Source organism: Capsicum annuum, chromosome 7, assembly GCF_002878395.1.
Source record: "Capsicum annuum cultivar UCD-10X-F1 chromosome 7, UCD10Xv1.1, whole genome shotgun sequence".
Taxonomy (NCBI): Eukaryota; Viridiplantae; Streptophyta; class Magnoliopsida; order Solanales; family Solanaceae; genus Capsicum; species Capsicum annuum.
The window spans coordinates 209,870,728-209,890,695 of record NC_061117.1 but is presented as its reverse complement, the minus strand read 5'-3'; the positions used below and the strand labels follow the sequence as shown (position 1 = coordinate 209,890,695).

Below are 19,968 nucleotides of genomic sequence, written 5' to 3'. Positions count from 1 at the left end.
TTGGAATAAAAGATTGGCTAAAAATTAAACACAAGAAAGGAAAATTAAATAAGAGTGTCTGCTAGTTTAACAAATGTAATAATAATAATAATAATAATAATAATAATAATAATAATAAGACGGCTTATGTGTTTTAAAAGAAAAAAGATGGTAATTTGATCTCAGCCGTTAGATCAAGTTTGATCGACGACTAAGATTTAAAGGTTGAGAATTAGATAAAAATTTACATAAATTTTTAATTGTGTCACAAATTTGTTATAATTGTAATAAATTGAATAAAAATAGGCTAAAATTAGTATATTGTGGTAAAAAATTAGGTCAGAAAATAAATAGATCAGATAAACTGATTTAATTTAGACTATTATTTAAATAAATATTATAAATAATAATAATAATAATAATAATAATAATAATAATAGTAGTAGTAGTAGTAGTAGTAGTAGTAGTAGTAAGAAAAATAATAATAATAATAATAATAATAATAATAATAATAATAATAATAACAATAATAATAATAATGAGACGACTTATGTGTTTTAAAAGAAAAAAGATGGTAATTTGATCTCAGCCGTTGGATCAAGTTTGATCGACGACTAAGATTTAAAGGTTGAGAATTTGATAAAAATTTACATAAATTTTTAATTGTGTCACAAATTTGTTATAATTGTAATAAATTGAATAAAAATAGGCTAAAATTAGTATATTGTGGTAAAAAATTAGGTCAGAAAATAAATAGATCAGATAAACTGATTTAATTTAGACTATTATTTAAATAAATGTTATAAATAATAATAATAATAATAATAATAATAATAATAATAATAGTAGTAGTAGTAGTAGTAGTAGTAAGAAAAATAATAATAATAATAATAATAATAATAATAATAATAATAATAATAATAATGAAAAACTAGACAATATATTTGTAAAAAATATGAGTGTGCACCATTGCGTGAAAAAAATAATTTAATAAAATTATGTAAAATATCGTTTTTGAGTTTAAAAATTATAGAAAATGGTATCAAAATAATTTGTGCATTTTTCTAAATTATGAATGTGACACGTCAATATGCATTTAATATAAGAATAATGTGTACAAAAATATTAATAATTGAAATCAAATAATTTTGATAAAATAGCAGCCTAAATGACGAGAAAAATAGTAAGACGTTGATATTAAAATAAACTAAGCATGTAAGAATTAATGTTATGTAAAATTACTATATAAAATAGCAGATGAGAGGGGTATCGTGGGGTCAAAATTGGGTGTCAACATAATTAAACCGATTTAGTCCCACAAATTAGGTCTGTGGAGGGTACAGTGTACGCAGACCTTCTCGAAAACCTATTCGAGCTTGAAGATTCTTGTAAAATAAAATACATTATGTAGGATTTTTGTTTATTGATTTGATTATTGGTTTAACTTGTTTAAAAATCGATAACTGATATATCAAATTGATAATATTTAAAATCAAATCGAATCAACCGATGCACACCCCTAATTTCCAGAAAAAATAATGAAATTGGGATTAGAAATTGGGTTTAAAATATTGAATTGGAGATTTCGATTACGTTAATACAATGTGTTAATATGATGAATTGTCGGTTAATTGGATTCATTATTATAACTTCAATAGTGTATTATTAGCACAATCATATGATGTTAACGTATTATTCATAATATTTGGATATATAGACTCAGTTAGCTAGCTTTTAACTATATGCATCACATACACGAGTATATTACCTCGTAATACAACGTATTTTATTTCTACTCTAATGAATTATCATTTAATTTAGCTTATATTATTATATTATAATTTTAAAAATATATTATTACCTTGATCAATCGATCGTATGACATCAATGTATTCAATATATATAGTTGATTGACTATAAAATTCACAATATGCATTGGATACATTACATACACAAGTAAATTACCTCGTAATACAACATTTTGTATATATATAATGATAAATTATCATTTAATTTAGCTTATATTATTATATTATAACTTCAACAGTATTTTTTTTTTATCAATCGTATGATATCAATGTATTTAATAAATAATTGAATACATTTAATTTTTTTAATATAAAAATTATTTATTTAATAGTAAATTAAAAATCAAATATCGAAGGACAGTGTCGTTTTCATAAAGTTAATTTTTATTTAATTTTAACAAAAGCGACATTGTCCGTCGCTTTTTAAAAAAAAATAAAGAAAACATAAAAATATTTACAAATTACGACGGACGGCGTTACTTTTTTAGAATTAATATTTAAAAAACAATTATAGCGACATTGTCTGTCACTTTTAATTAAAAAAAAAAAATTAAATTTAAAAAGTGACGGACAACGTCGCTTTTCAAAAAAATATTTTTTATTTAATTTTAAAAAAAGCGACGTTGTCCGTCAATTTTTCTAAAAATAAATAAAAATTTAAAATAATTACAAATTGCGACGGACAACGTCACTTTTCTACAATTAATATTTTAAAGAATAAAAATTATAGCGACGCTGTCCGTCACTTTTAATAAAAATAAATAAAAATTAAATTTAAAAAGCGACAAACAACGTCGCTTTTCAAAAAATTAATTTTTATTTAATTTTAACAAAAGCGATGATGTCCGTCGCTTTTTGTAAAAAATAAAAAATAAATAAAAATAATTACAAATTGCGATGGACTACGTCGCTTTTCTAGAATTAATATTTTAAAAAATAAAAATTATAGCGACGTTGTCCGTCGCTTTTAATAAAAATAAAAAAATAAAATTAAATTTAAAATCAATGGACTACGTCGCTTTTTAAAAAATAACAATAATTATTTTTTAATAAATTACGACATTGTCCGTCGCTTTTATTAAAAAATTATTAATTATTTTTAATTACTTGGCACAAAATCTGTGAAAAAAGCAACGGATATTAAGACGTTGGCCGTCATTTTTAATAAAAATAAATAAAAATTAAAATTAAAATAAAAAGCGACGACCAACGTCGCTTTTCTCGTCACTTTTTAAAGTAACACAATCGGTCGCTTTTTTTTTGCGTCGCTTTTTATCCATTTTTTAGTAGTGTTTGTGTCAGTCTCATTATATTAATAAAATGTTGAAAAGATTTGATTGTTTTGATTAGTTTCAGACTTTCAGTGAGAACTCCTTATGATCCTAGCATACACTTGAAAAAGAATAGAGATTCTAGTGTTTCTCAAACTGAATATGCTAAAATAATTGGGAGTGTAATGTTTCTCATGAACTATACTCAGCCTGATATAGCTTATGTTGTTAGTAGATTGAGTAGATATACTCATAGTCCTAGTAGAAAACATTGACATGCTCTTCATCCCTTGTTAAGGTACTTGAGAGGTACTATGGATTGGTATTTGCATTTTAATAATTTTCTGCTGTTTTAGAAGGTTTTTGTGATGCAAATTGGGTGACTGACAATGATGAAGTTAGCTCGACCAGTGGCAATGTGTTTACTTTGGGTGCAGGTGCTATTTCGTGGATGTCTTCAGAGCAAACTTGTATGGCACGTTCTACCATGCAATATGAATTCATTGCTCTCGAGTTGGCAGGGCAGGAAGCTGAGTGGCTGAGAAATCTTTTGACAGACGTGCCTTTATGGGGAAGACAAATGTCACCAGTCTCTTTACATTGTGACTTACAGGCAGCAATTGAGATTGCTAAAAATAGTGAATACAATGATAAAAAGAGATATATTTACATCAGACATGATGCAACTAAACAATTATTGAAACATGGTGTTATTTCCTTAGAATATGTAAGATCCAAAAGAAATTTGGCGGGTCCTATGACCAAGGGATTGACAAGAAAAATGGTCCTTGAATCATCGAGGGCGATGGGGCTAAAGCCCATGGATTGAGGTAATATAGTGGATACCTATTTGTGATCAAACGAAGCCATATAGGCCTTTAATAGACACTACATATCCTATCCCTATGTCGTAAGGTAGTGTATTATAATGTTGAGCTTATTTTTGCTCTTAATGATCCATAGCCTTAAGGTGGTCTATGAGATAGACTTGATGGATCACCTACGCGAGTGTAAAAGGTTGGTCACCTTTTTATGAAAGACCTGGGTTATCTTTCTAGAGCACTCATGAGACCCAAGGTTTGTGTGCATAACTATAAAAAGCTTAGTAGTATCGCGGAGGTTGCTTAAGATCAAGGATATGGTATGTGTTGTGGGTGTCTCAACTTATGTCCATCTAATTCAAGAGTACTTTATTTTTTGGATATTTGTTGTTGCCTCATATCACTATGTGTCAACTCAAATCGAAAGATATTGACACTTAAGTATATGTTCCTTTCTTTTGCCCAAAACTTATTCATATTATTTATCTTTGCATTAGTGGGGGATTGTGGAGTTAATGCTTCATAAAGCATTTTGTGTAATGCAAAGAATAAAGAAAAAAATATACGTTACAAAGAAGATGAACCTACATATCAGTTCTAAATGAAAAAAAAAAAACAAAAATCTGTAATAAACTTGGTTTAATTGTACTTTGGTTTAATGATACTTTAATGCCATTAATTCTCTTCTTACAAACAGCTTTTTGGCATCATTATATAAACATATATCTTTTGGAGAACAAAACACACCACAAAAAGAAATAATACATTTTCCTCTTTTCCTCTTCCTCTTGAATTATTTTGGGCAATTGATTTGGGCAACCTCCAAACTTCCATCCACGAGTGCACGTGTTTGAAAGTAGCTGTGGAACCTTGGGGAACGACCAGCTAGAAGGATTTACACCGGATTCGGGCCGAAATTGCTTTCAAGGCAGTGACTTGTCACGACACAGTGTTTGTGACAACTCTCTTACTATTACTAATTTAGTTTCAATATCAATATTGTAGTATTTTCCCAATAATATGTACTACATAAGATGGGACTTTCATTTTTAAGGTCCAATCTTTGTCGACATTTCACATAAATCGTAATTGAAGAATATTTGGACTTGTTTAATGTCTGAAAAGATCATAGACAATTTGATACGTGTATAATAATACTGACGTTGGATTAAGCAAAATAGGAATATAACATAGAAACTAGATTATGTTATATTTCTGTGTGACCAACCCCTCCCTTGAGGTTTATATTATTCATGTTGAGTTCCAGTATGGTTCACTATTGCATTGATCTAACCTAGCTCCCTTATTTGCAATTTGTGTGTGACCAACTTCTCCATTGAGGTTTATGTTTTTTCATGCTGAGCTCCATTAGGTTCATTGTTGTATCGATCTAACTCTCTTATTTGCAATTTCGTTATGATCAAGCTCTCTCTCGAGGCTTATGTAATTCATGTTGAGCTCCATTAGGGTTTATTGTTGTATCGACCTAGCTCTCTTATTTGCAATTTATGTGTGATCAAGCTCTCCCTCGAGGTTATGTTATTCATGCCGAGCTCCATTACATTGTTGCATTCATGACCTAGCTCCCTTATTTGTGTGACCAACCTCTCCCTTTAGGTTTATGTTATCCACATATACTGAGCTCAATTTGTGTGTGACCAACCCCTCCCTTGACTTCGACACCTCTTTTTCCATTTTACCCTAAGTTACATGGATTCTTTACATTCAATGCCCCACTAGTGTCGAATTCTCCAAAAATACTCTATCTTTAGCGAATCTGACACGCACCCGTCCAAGGAACATAGGTTTTACCTCTGATATATTCCCTGACCCGTGCTATTTTCTAGAAAAATAATCAATTTTGTATCTTAAAAGAAAGGAGTCCAGAGTTAAAAGGGACACTTTTTCAAATTTTGGAGCAAAAACAGACAGTACTTTAATTTATGTTACAAAACGGACATTTTGCCTATTTTTGGGCAAACTACAACTAACGGTGTTTGTTAAACGTTTGAGGGTGAAAAACTTGTTAATATGGTTTGCCCAAAAATGGGCAAACTACATTTTATAATGCGAATTGACTGAAGAGATTCAATGGAAGATTCCTGAAAATATTCTTATGCAGTGAATGTTTTGTTACTTCAATATAACTTTTTTACTTATAAATGTGTTGTTGTTAATTCACTCCATTTTATCTAATTGTACTTTTCGAAATTGTTATGTAATTGCATTCTTTTTAGTGATATATCGATCTCTAATTTTAAATTATGGGTTTTAAAAGTATAGATAACAAAATATAATTTATAAAAATTAAAACTCGTAATAAAAAATGAATAGCAACTAATTACTTAGATAAAGTAAATGTACAACAATTACTAAATAGGAATCGATTTTATTCGAATTTAAATTGAAAAAACATATTACATGACAAATTCGAACTACTAAAATCATTAAAAAAAATATACTGCATAAACATTAAACTTACTAAAAGACTAATGAAATAAACTAATGAACTAAAACCCTATATTGTTCTATTTATAGTACTTTACAAATAAAAATATAAAATGAAAAAAAGGCCCTTTAATGACCAAGTAGGCAAATAGGTACCCATGGAGTGTTTTAGGTGTGGTTTGGAGCCCTTTTTAACACTTCAACCCGTACACCTCCGAGGTTACATCCAAAATACTCAAAAACGTCATCTTCATGATCGTGCTTGTATCATCAATGATACAATACTAATTTGGTATGTATCAAAAACAAGTCAAAAATAGTCCACAAATAAAGAAAAATCCGAGAGCTCAACAAACACCAAATCTCGGTTCCAACAACATCAAGAAACAAGGTGTAAATGACACCAAAAACACTAACAACAACAAGAGATAAACAACAATAACGAAAGGAACAACACTACAATAACAACAATCCAACGAGTACAAGATTACAAGAACAACAAGAACCAAACGGTTCACTAGACTACACAACTAGTACATGATATGTAAAGATAGGAAGTGAGACATACACTATAACAAGGTTAAGAATCCAAAGATGTATTAGATCTAAGGACCCCTAAGACTTACAATAGCAACACCACACTTTTACGTGACACAAGAGGGATTCCGCCGCTCAAGCACCAACGTTTCCAAGCAATACACAATCACAAGTGAATCCACACTTGTTCATGTCCTAGTTTAGGCCTAGAGATCCTCTCTCTCAAGAGATGTGTTCTTTCAACAATATCCAACAAAAACTAATGAACTAAAACCCTATATTGTTCTATTTATAATACTTTACAAATAAAACGATAAAATGACAAAAAGGCCCTTTAATGACCAAGTTGGCAAATAGGCACCCATGGAGTGTTTTAGGGGTGGTTTTGGAGCCCTTTTTAACACTTCAACTCGTACACCTCCGAGGTTACATCCAAAGTACTCAAAAACGTTCATCTTCATGATCGTGCTTGTATCACTATATGATAACTAATCAATGGTAAAAGAATTCCAAATCAAACAACAAATCAATATAACACATACAAACTTTCAATAGTTTCTTTTTTTCTGTTCTTCATTTTATTTTATTTCAAAACACAATTCTTCGGCTCAGTTTCGTTAAGCATATTCTTCAAATGATTTAGTTTTTCTTCAGATTCTTTTAGCAATGTCCTAAGAAAATCGTCTCTATCTTGTATGACTTCATTGAGATTAAATAGTGTGTCAAAATTTATAGTGTTCTGTGAAGTTGCGGTATTACCATCGAGTGTGGGTCTCTTCAATCGTGATAGAATGGTGTTCGCTTCATTTATTGACATATTTTCTACCCACCAAAAATAATCACATCCACCATTTTTCTAAAACAACAAAACAAGGAACAAGATTAACACACATATTTTTAATTGAATAACTTAAAATTTTTACCTTCGAACACGCACAGCACCAAGACTTACGACCAGGATTTATTTGAGTCCTTGATATTTTCGTTCTACAATATTCATTGTATTTACATACATCCAGCTTAATTGAAAATAAAGACATTTCAGATTATTGAGACATAATTATGAAAGGATTCTCACAGCCCAAAAGAGATGGTATTAGTAGAATAATCTGATAGACGAAGGAAATAAAATAGAGTGAATTAACAATGACACATTTGTAAGTGAAAAAATTGTACTTAAGTGACAAAATATTCACTGTATAAGAATATTTTCAAGAATGTCTAAGTGAATCTCTTCAGGCAATTCACATTACAAAATAAATTTATGAATTTCAGTTTGCCCATTTTTGGGCAAACCATATTAACAATTTTTTCACCCCGAACGTTTAACAAACACCTCTAGTTGTAGTTTGCCTAAAATGAGCAAAATGTCTGTTTTGACTCCTAAATCTGAAAAAGTATCCCTTTTAGCTCCGGACTCTAAAAAAAAGCACTAATTTATGCCTACCTTTAGGTCTACTAATTGGCTAGCTACTCATAGAAAAATAGAAATGCATCAAATTTATACGACAAGCATTTAATAATTTGAATTTGGTGCATCAAAGTCCTAGTTCTACAACTGATTTGCCTCGGTGGAAATTCTAGTTCTACCACTAATGCATTTTGGACGACACTCAAGATGAGGTAAGTTTCTTGAAAGGAAAAAAAAATAGCTTACGTAAGCACTTACGTATTTCCCAAAGTAAAATTCAAGCAACCAAACATTACTATACCTATAGGAAGCGTTGGATTTTGAATAAGTTATTTCGTGATTTTGAATAAGTTATTTCGAAATTAACTATCTTAGAATAAGTATCATTTATGGTTTAAATGGTAGGATAAATACTCATGATAAGATCATACTGAATTTTATCCCGAAATTATTATACCTTATACCTCACACCAAACTATCTATTAGTATTTAAATGGAACCAAAAAATATGGTTTAAATTGTGGAATAAATACCCATGATAAGATCATGTTAAATTTTATTCCAAAATTATAATACCTTATACCTCACACCAAACGATCTGTGAGTATTTAAATGGAACCAAAAAAATTGTTGGTTTATCGCTATTGGGTTATTGCGTTAATGGGTTCTAAATGGTTTTGTGGATTTTTTCAGGCTATTCATTTGGTTTTCGATTTTAAGATTTTAGTTGATAGTTACATTGATAATCCAATAAGATTATTTAAAATTATATTTTTATCCCTAAAATATAATAGTGACATTAGATTTTAAAGACTTACCATCTTGTCTTTTACATTTTATAGTTGTTGTCATGGTGCTTGTAATTTGTGTTAGACTTTATGCATGAAGATAGTATAGAACAAATGAAGATATATAAGAGAAAACAAATAAAATTAGAGGAGCATTTTCTTATTGATTAAATCGAAAATCGAACTGTTAAGGACCAAAAATTGATTAATCTAAAAATGATGATGAATATTTTACTAGTTTGGTTATCGAGTTTAGCGTGTTTACAATTCAAAAATCGACAAATCGGATTGTTAAGGACCAAAAATCAATTAATATAAAATTGATAATGAATATCTTATTGATTTGGTTATCGGTTTAATGAGTTTACAATTCAAAATCGATAAACTGAATCAATAATACACAAAATTGAACCGAACTGGTCAATACACAACTCTGGTTTGGTGCAAAAGAAGCATGCATATTAGTGGATAATGGACCAAGAAGGCCGGGTCTTTTCCTAAAAAATGAAATGGGTTGCGAATTTTGGTACCTCACAACAATTTATCTAAAAACCCACCAACACCTTTATAAAAAGTATAAAAACTGATGTTATAAAATAACTTATTACTTATTTAAGAATAAAAAATATAGAATAGCTCAAACTGATAATAAACACTTACGAATTTTGATGACCCTTCCTTCATCTTTTCAAGGATGTATATATTCCACATCTTTTCAAGAATACCTATAGTCCAGTCCCACATAATTTTGCTCCAACTTTGGACGAGCAACCTTGGTGACGGTGTTTTGTGACATATGGAATCGTGGAAATAAGAATTATGATTATTTAGAAAAGTTCATAAAACTTCAGCGTTAAGAATAAGAATTATTTAGAAAAGTTCAGCTACTTTTCGAACGGTTATGGCGACATTTTTTCTTACAGCACTACAACCTGTCAGGTATTTGCTCAACAAGCAGCTACATACTGGGTGTGCCCAATGCTCGCTCAACAAGCAGGTGTGTTCCCAATGCTCACTCAACATGCAGATGACACCAATGCTCCTGATATGTTGTAGGTTATGGAAAGGGGATTTGTAGGCCCGTTCAAACTATGGTAGTTGTAAGTTTTTATTTATGAATCATATGTAATTTTTTATTGAAATTGCGGCTTTTGCAATTGTGTTATTTTTCGTGACTTTAAAATAGATAACTTTGAACTCATTTCAAACGATAGTCAAAACTAATGTAAAATTGGACACAAAAAAAAAAATATGAAAGAACTACAAGCTATAATTAGCAGAAAATTCAAAAGACAATTACTTCAATATTAATCTAGTGTGATTTCGAGCTCATGTTCTGGTGCGTTACTTTATTCATTGTCCCGGAAATGTCAGAAATGGAATGCTAGTGAAGAAAGCTAATAGTTGATTTCACTTTCTGAACATATATAGGCTTCGCATCGTTGTTGAGGATCTGAAACACTCTCCTCATACAAGGCCTTTCCTTGCTATCACGATTTGCACAGCTCAGTCCAACCAGTAGCAGCTTTTACATCTATTGCAATAGTAAGTCGTCGTTAAGCCTTTATTCTGCTGCATCAATAATCCTACCTTCAGGGTACAGTCTCCAAATCCAATCAACCAAATTCACCATTGCATGACCACTCCCTGATCCTTCAATTGGTATCCTCCCGCAAGCCACTTCTAGTATAACCACACCTTAGCTGAAAACGTCAGTTTTCTCTGTTGCTTATCCATATTGCAGGTACACAGGAGCAAGGTATCTAAGTGTCGAGACCGGACTCTTGTCATGATCCATAAGCCTTGCCTGCTCAAAATGGCCAAGCCTCGCATTGAAGCTCCCATCAAGCATAATATTGCTTGCTTTTATGTCTCTATGAATCACCTGTTGCTCACATTCTTGATGTAAATAAGTCAGAACAGACCGGTATACTGTCTGTACCTATAAGGCCATTTCATTGGATTCCCATGCTTGGATTCCTGGTATAGCACCTTATCAAGACTCCTATTAGGCATAAAGTCGTAAACAAGAAGTAATTCTCCCTTCTCAATGCACCACCCTTGTAGCTGAACTAAATTTTTGTGCCTTAAATATGCTATAATCGACAATTCAGCCCCGAACTCAGTCTTACTTTCGTGACTGTGCTTCGATCTTTTCACTGCAGCAATAGAGCTCGAATCCATGAAAAAGGCTTTGTAAACAGTACCAAATGCCCCATTACCTATAATCTTGCTCGAATGAAATCCTCTCTATAGCTGACCTCAACTCCTTGTAACAAAACTGCCTCGGTCCAGTAACAAGCTCGGCAAGTACTTCTTTGTGTTAACACCCCTCCATTTCTTGAAAGAAATCCAGCCAAAAGCTACAAGAACAACACAAAAGAAAGCTGGACCACCAATTCCAAAAACCAAACCAAGACTCCTATGATGTTTGCTCAGAATCCTGAACAATAGGAGGCTTCACAACCACAGAATTATCAGAAACATTATGAGGATCACGATTGCTCCTCGTCCTCACACAGCTAAATCCAAAAGTCTGAAAACTCCAATTCTCGATAGTATGCAATTCAATGCTCCCCTCAGTAGAAGCAGCAAACCCCACATACGTAAATGCTTTTAGATTATCAGACAAGTCAATATCAACTATCAAGATTGGTTATTTAGGTTTGAACTAGAGTTACTCAAGAACACCATCAACTTTTCCTCCTCACTCTTGTAATCAATCCAAGAACTAATCAAATTCCAACTTTTCAGATCTACACTAGCTAACTTCACATTTGCGCGTCTTTATTGAAACAAGGCTGTCAATATAGACCAATAGGTAACAATATGTTATGTAAATTAAAATTTGCATCTACTAACTACACAATGAATTTTAAATTTAATTGATTTGCAGGGCAAAGAATGTAAATGTACGAATGTTATAACTTTAAAATTGGTGACAAGTTTGATCATCTCAAGTCAAAAAAATTTTAATTAGTGATTAAAGTAAATTGGGGTTAAAATGTAATTTTATAAATTTTTTAAACTTTTTAAAAATACAAAATAAGAACAATCAAAAGATATGGGTCATTTGTCATTTTTTTTTGGAATTGGGTTCATAATTCTTTCTCTCTAAAAAACAAAGAGAAAACACGATACAACATCTCAACTTTCTCTCTCGGTTCTCTCAAACACCTCCGTCGCCATCTCCGTCTTCTTGTGTTGTCATCACCATCTCCATCGCTATCTTCGATCTAAGTTAGGATTTTGATTCTTCAAGGTAAAATTATTTTCTTTACTCTCAATATGGTGGGTTTCATTCATTTATAAGAATGTGTTGATTTTGAAAAAATGGATTTAGATTTTTGAGATTTGTGGTGTCCTTTTTGTGTTTGTTCTTTTTGAAATGGCTAATCAAGACTATATTAAAAATTTAATAAAAATTCCTCTTTCGAGTTTGTTTAAAATCTTTAATTTTTCATTCCAATTAACCTGAAAATAACCTAAATTCTAAGATTTGTTGAATAACGAGAAAATGGCCAAAAGCCCCTCCAACCTTTAACCCAAATCCCAACTACACACTTATACTTTGCGGGGGTCCTATGACCCCTCTGAACTATTTAAAAATGATATTATTACCTCCCTGAATACTTACGTGGCACAACGAGTGTATCTCACTCTCTTTGAGAGAGTGAGCATCGAAAATAAAAATAAAAATTTTATTTTCACATTTCTTATATATATATATATATATATATATATATATATGCATTTTTTATTTTTTCCTTTATTTGTTTTATTCCTTTATCATCTCCTTCTCTCCATTTTAATATTCCTTCACCATCTTCATCTTCCTCTTTCACATCTCCATCTTCATTTTTTATCTCCATTTTCATTTATACCACAAATTCAATACTTTTCTTACCATTAATTTTTTAATTATCATTTTTAGACTCACTAATTTTTTTTCTTGTGAAAAAGGATAAATAACCCCAAGTGTTTCCGTCGGAATGGCTTCACAGCCGCTGGTGAAGCTTTTCCGGCCACCGAATCAGTTTCAAAATAAATATACCAGTGATACGCACCAACCCCATAAACAATTACACACATATTCATCTCACAATTCTCATAAATTTGAAAAGATTAAAGTGGTCCTTGGAGTAATTTCTGATGAAAAGTGAAAATTAGTTCAAAAAATTATGTCTCATTAGGATTCCGGATCGAGTGAAACGATTCCATACCATGAAATCAATATTATATCTCAAAATCAATATTTATATTTAAGCATTTTTTGCACTATTTCGGCATCAAGATTGATTTTTGAGTTGTGGGCTTCTTGATTGTGTTTGTTTTAGCATCAAGATTGAATTTTGAGTTGTGGGTTTGTTGAAATTGTTGAATTTTGAGTTGTGGGGTTTGTTGAAATTGTTTGTTTTAGCATCAAGAATAAATTTTGAGTTGTGGCATCTTTTGGGTTTATCAGCAATGATGAGATAAATGTTGGAAAAGTATCGAAGGGAATGGGAGAGGGTGCTTTTGTGAGGGATAGTGAGTTATTTGGTGAAATTTTAGTGAGGGTTAATTGAAGGTAGATGAAGTCATCATCTTCTTTTGAATCTTCATGTAAGAGTGAATTGAGGTACATGTTGTAAATGCCCTTTTGGATCTTTATGCTAAATGTGGGAATGCGATAGAGGTAGAGCAAGTTTTTGATGAGTTGGATGATGATAGAGTAGTGTCTTGAACATCTTTAATTGTAGATTTGGCTGGCAATGATTTTGATTCCATGGATTTAAGTAGGAAAAAAATTGAAAAATGATAAAAAAAAATAAGAAAAAAGTAGGATAAAAATAATTTTTTATATCAAAAAAATAACAATATTACGTGGCATAAGCTGATAGGCGCGTGTAGCTCACCCAATTGTACAGATCTGGGTATGAGTTTTTAGAAGGGCATATATTTCATTTTTAAATAATTCAAGGGGGTCATAGGACCCCCGCAAAGTATAAATGTGTAGTTGGGATTTGGAGTAAAGGTTGGGAGGAGGGGCTTTTGGCCATTTTCTCGTTGAATAACTTGTTCAATTGATATGGAATCTTTAGCTGTAACATTGCTATAAAAGTGTAATGTTTGCCTAAGTTTTGAATTGGGTGAGTTGAAGAATCAATTCAATTAACCAAAAAAAATTATTCTTTAGCTGTAATTTTACTGTGAAATGTAATAATGTCTAAATTTTGAGTAATTGGAAAATCTATCACAATTTTTTCATCTAGTTAGGTTAAGCAAGTAAGCAATTTCAGTTTTGAAGTATTCACAATCTTCTTTTTATGCAGCCAATTTGTTATCTACAAAACAATGCATCTTAAATTAAAAATGCATCTTTGTATTCTATGGGATGAACAATCACTAAATTTTATTAGTATCATCATCTGAAAAACTGATCTAGAATAGTAGAGATGTTATTCATTTTGCTCTAAAGATAAATCTCTCCATTAACAGTGTCTACTAGTATCATCCTTACATTTACTGCAGATTTACTGTAATTATTCATGTTAACTATTTTTTTGTTGTTGGTGATTAGAATAATTAATGATTTCTATTTTATATCATATGGTGTAGATTCAATGGCTCCAAGGAAAGAAGAGCAACAATTGCTATTACTTCTAAAAATATAAGAAGACGAATTAGTAAACAGAGACAAATAGAAGAAGAAAAAAAAGAAAGCACAAGATTAAAGCAGTCTATAGGAGAAGATGGAAGTACAAGGTTGGAGAAGTCTATAGAAAAAGAAGAAGGAAGCACAAGGTTGGAGAAGTCTACGGAAGAAAAAGACGAAGAAGCGGGTGGAACAGATGCTTCTTCCACTAATGTAGATGCCTCAAATGATAAATTCAAAAGTCATGAAAATGCAGAAGGTGAAAATAGAGAATTCGAGGATGAACAGAGAATGAAACACCGGCACGATACACCTATCTTGGAGGAAGAGACATCTCATATTGTTGAGTTCTCTCCGGCCAGTCCTTCACTCGATACCTCGCTTGTCAAGCCTATTAGGTATTTGAATTACAGCTTTGAGACATTGATTGAAAGGTATCCAAGTTTGATGGGCTCTGTTAATGTTAAGTCTAAGTTGGGTCAGTCTTTTTCTGAGTTTAGAAAGATTTTAGAAGATCAAAAATTGACAAAGTTCTTTAAATCTTCGATTTTCGAAAAGTACTTAAACCTACCTAACAATATCAATATATGATTTCAAATGAATTTAGTTTACCAACTTCTTCAAAGTAAAATTATAAGTCATAGAAAAAAAAAGTTTGGATAAACTATTGTGGCATACCTATTTATTTTGACATGAGAGAGGTTGTGATCATCACTGGCTTGAATTGTCATTTACAAGTTGTGTATGATGAAGAAAAAATGTCAACTATGGCATTAAGAAGAAGACAACAAACTATTGATTTGGTGGGAAAAACTTGCAAAGAGAAGGAGTTGATTGAACACATCAAATCTGAGGATGTTCGTAAAAGTGTAAAGAAGTCATTGTGCTTGCTCTATTTTGTGCACAATTTTCTTTGTGTAGAAGATTTGAACATGAAACTTTCATCTGAATGGGTTTTGCTCTCAGCTGATAGAGGCACATTTTTTGTCCATCCATGGGGGAGTGTAAGTTATGATCTTACAATTGAGTACCTATTGAAGACGGTCAATCCAAATGTGAAGACCTCCAATCTTTATGGTTTTCCATAGGCTTTCATGGCAAATTTTATTTTATTCCATATTTGTTTTTTTAATTATTTTGGGTCCATTCATTATTCCGAGCTGGCTCTCTTAATATTTTTATTTTACGTAGTGTTGGATATTTGAGGCTATTCCTCTCCTCCGAAAAAAATTTAAGATTTTTTCAGAAGAAATGGCTTCACTGAGAATTCATAGATGGCTTTCAGCGACTAATGACATATCTGTTGAGATTAATGAGTTGTTTGACCCCCCCAAAGACTCGGTAAGCATCATCTTATATTTTTATTTTCGTGTTGTTCTCATTCTTTTCTTTGTCTGATTTTTTTAATTTTGCCCAGTGTTGTTACAGCCACCTTCAAATATATGTTATTTTCGACAAAGACACCGACTTTATGAAATGTTGTTTCAGTGATTCTTCTTTATTTTTCTTCTACTTTTGAATATGCATTTGTATATTCAAATCAGTGTTGATATCAGTCCTTTTTAACGTCTTCTGACTGTTAGGTAAAAACTTTGTCTGGTCTAGTATATTGGCTGCATCTATATAAGTTAGCTTTTATGCTAGTAGGAACTTACAAAATGTTTGACTGTTTGTGCATTTAGCTCCCTGTATAGTCTGCTTGCCTTAACAGAAACAGATGCTACATTCTTCGTATCTCCAGCCCTTGTTCTTTGTGAATCACTAACTGCTTGCTCTGTCTTAAACTTTGTTAACTTGACAAAAGCTAGACCCGTTTTCCCATGGCTTCTCCAATATCCTACTGAGCTTTTACAAGTGCTTCAGCCTGAAGAATTATATGAATAAACTGCTCAGTGCCAGTAAAGGTCAAATATTTTTTCTCGTATAAGACTATTGAATATCTCAAATGAAGATAGTCATGCTCTTTATAAGAAACTATTGCATACAGCAGAAACGGTACTCGTGAGGAGTCTTGTGATTATATGTATGTGTACTCAAGTAACTAAGCCCGTTAGTGAATTTACATTTATTGAAACTGAAATTTGTTTAGAGGACCGGCAATAATGTGTGTAATGAACAACAATATAAGACCAACTTTATGTTACTACTACTATTATAATCAATCAGATGTGAACATACCAACTATTTACCCATCCACGTTCAAAAGAAGAACAAGACTCCATAGAAAATGTTGTCTGACAGATATGTTGCCTTTGATAATTTTCTGAAATATTCTTGTAGGATTATATGCTTGGTGTTATTATATTTTCATATTATTATTTTTTACGTGTAGATTGTGCATCCATGGTAAGTCCTACACCAAGTGAGATGGAGATGGATTTCCTTACTAAGTTTGTACCTTTGCAATTAAATAAAGATGAAGAGATTGAAAAGCTTGAGAGAGATTTGAACGGTGTTGGGCAATCAAAAGAGATTGTATAGTTGTTGAGGGGAATTTGGACCCTTCAAGGGCAGTTGTTGTAGGTGGTAGTGTTGTTGGTGATGGAGGAGGAAGTTCTTCTCCAAATGTTGATAGAGGTACTAGTGGTTTTAGTGCCGAAAAAGGAGGAGGATCCTCTCCATTTGTTACTAGTGGACTTGGTGATTTAGTGGTGGTTTTAGAGTAGGAAGATCTCTGATTAATGAGAATGTTTTGCGTCCTCAAAAAACCCCATCCACCATTGAGGTGTCTTCTTGTAAACTTTGTCATGAAAATATAAACTTGTTAACTGCTAGGGTAGATGCTTTAGAGAAAGCTATCACCACTATGATGTCTAAAATGGGTTATTTAATTAAGGGTGACAAAAAAGTATTGAAATTTAAAAAGAGTGACTCAAGTTTTAAATATTAAGTGTAGGTGACAAATTTATAATTAGAGTTTAATAATAATTGACTTTGTTTTAAATAAGTCCTCAAGTTTTATTTCTTACACTTTAACCTAAATTTTAACTTAAACCTTAATTTCTAAAAGGGGATAAAATAAGATCTTTTCCTTTTTTCTCTCTCAACAATTTCTCCCGCATTTTTCTTCTTCTTCATTCTTTTTCTTCTTCTCGAGAGGAAAAAAGTGCTCAATTTTGACCTAAATTTTGTTTGTGCAGCATTGAAAATTACTTAAGAGGTAATTTTTGATCATTTTGAGTTTGAACTTTATATTTTTGGTCTTGCCATTGCAACATATGTTTCAGCAACTGCTGCAACAGGTGCTGAAATAGACGCAGCAACTACTGAAAAATATGTAGCAGTTATTGAGTAATTTATTCAGCAAATTTTTCATCAATTGAAACAACTACTAAAAAATAGATAACAATTGCTGAATATTTATTCAGCAAATACTTCATTAATCATAGCAACTGCTGCATATCTTTTCAACAGTTGCTGAATTTGTTACAGTAGTTGATGCAATATATTCAGCAATTGATGAAACAGAATATTGCAGTTGATGAATAATGTATAGCAATTTTTGTATCTGTTATTGCAACTAATGAAGCGGTTGCTGAATAAATTACAGCAATTGTGATATTTTGGTGCAATTTTTTTCTTTTCTATCGTGATCAATTTATTTTGTTCTAAATCATAATATCTTCAGGTACCTTCAAGATTATTAGTGATGGACAAAATAGCATTAGAGATTGATTATCATGGCGAATGAGTTAATTCCAACAATTGTTACATTTGGCGTTGAAAAAATAAAAAAATGATCGAGACGATAATGATGATTGTGCATCGAGATGTCGCATATGATGATTTTGCGAATAAAATTATTACTTATTGTGAACTAAATTGTGAGTTGAAAGATAATGATGTCACTTATATGCACAGTTGTGGTGAAAAATAAAAGACTGCTCCTTTTAGAATAAATGATCAACGTAGTTTGAGTACTTATTTGAAAGATGAATGCAGACCCATTTTAAGAGTATACATGGTTGAAATATTGGCGGAGAATTATAATTTATCTCAAGACCAATAAATATTAAATAATGAATATGGTTGGATGGATATGAATGTTCAGATAAAGAAATTGCAGGCCAACAGATTCCTTCAATCGAAGTTGACAGTAATACACTGGCAACTACACAATCAACTCAGTCTATTCATGCTCGAGATGATGAAATGGGATTTTATAATGGTATATATGTCATTTAAGAATAAACAAGAATTAGATATTGCGTTGAAAATTGCTTGTGTGAAGAAAAAATTTAGAACAAGAAGGTGATTAACTCCAATTCTGTATATTGCTACAAATGTGTACATCTTGAGTGAAAGTGGAGGTTGAGAGCTGTGAAGCTAAAAAATTGTGATAGGTTTTATATTAGAAAGTAAGAAAAGTTGCACACATATGGTTCGGAACATCTTACAAGTCATAAATCACATGCCACAGCAAAAGTAATTGGAGCATACTTCCACGATAAGTATTCTGAGGGTAAAGGTCCATCTACAAAAGATTTAAAGAACTTCATCCGTATTGAATTGGGTTGTAAGGTAAGTTATTGGAAGGTTTGGATGGGTAGCGAGATTGCAAAGTCTTTGGTAAAAAGGACACATGAGCATGGATACGGAGAGATTGATGCATACAGTCATATGCTTAGGATATCAAATTCGAGAAGTAAGACGGCATTGTAGGTTGATAAAATGGTAGGTTCAAGTACTTTTTTGTGGCATATGGAGCTTGGATTCTTGATTTTATGCAAATGAGAAAAGTCATAGTTGTTGATGGGACATTTTTGAAGAGTAGGTATGGTGGTGTGTTGTTGTCTGTGGTTGCACAAGATGCGCAGAATCATATTTTTCTAGTGGCATTTTGCAGAGTAGACTCTAAATGTGATGCTTCCTACAATATTTTTTTTGAACAAATTAGCAGCTTTGTACTTGATACTCCTGAATTATGCATATTTTCTGACAGACATCCAAGTATTGGAAAGATAATTTTAGTTGTGTTCCCTTCAGCTTATTATGGTTGTTGCATGAGACACCTTGGATAAAATATTCGAAAAAATTTTCATAATAGAAGCGTTGTCCACCACTTTTTTAAGACAGCAAAAGCATACAATGTAGATGTGTTTAGTGATCACTTCAATCAAATAAGAGATATGGTTCTAGGAGTCGCCACATATCTTGAACGTGTTGGATTTCACCGATGGAGCAGGGTATTCTTTTCAGGAAATAGGTATAGTTTACCAGTTTATTATTATTGATAGTTGGTAGAACTACTGCAGTTTTTTACAGCG

At 31.6% G+C, this 19,968-nt stretch overlaps 1 pseudogene; it reads right to left on the bottom strand.

Annotated features, from left to right (window-relative positions):
- Positions 1–10,313: 10,313 nt before the first annotated feature.
- Positions 10,314–12,143, bottom strand: LOC107878432 (annotated as a pseudogene).
- Positions 12,144–19,968: the final 7,825 nt, after the last annotated feature.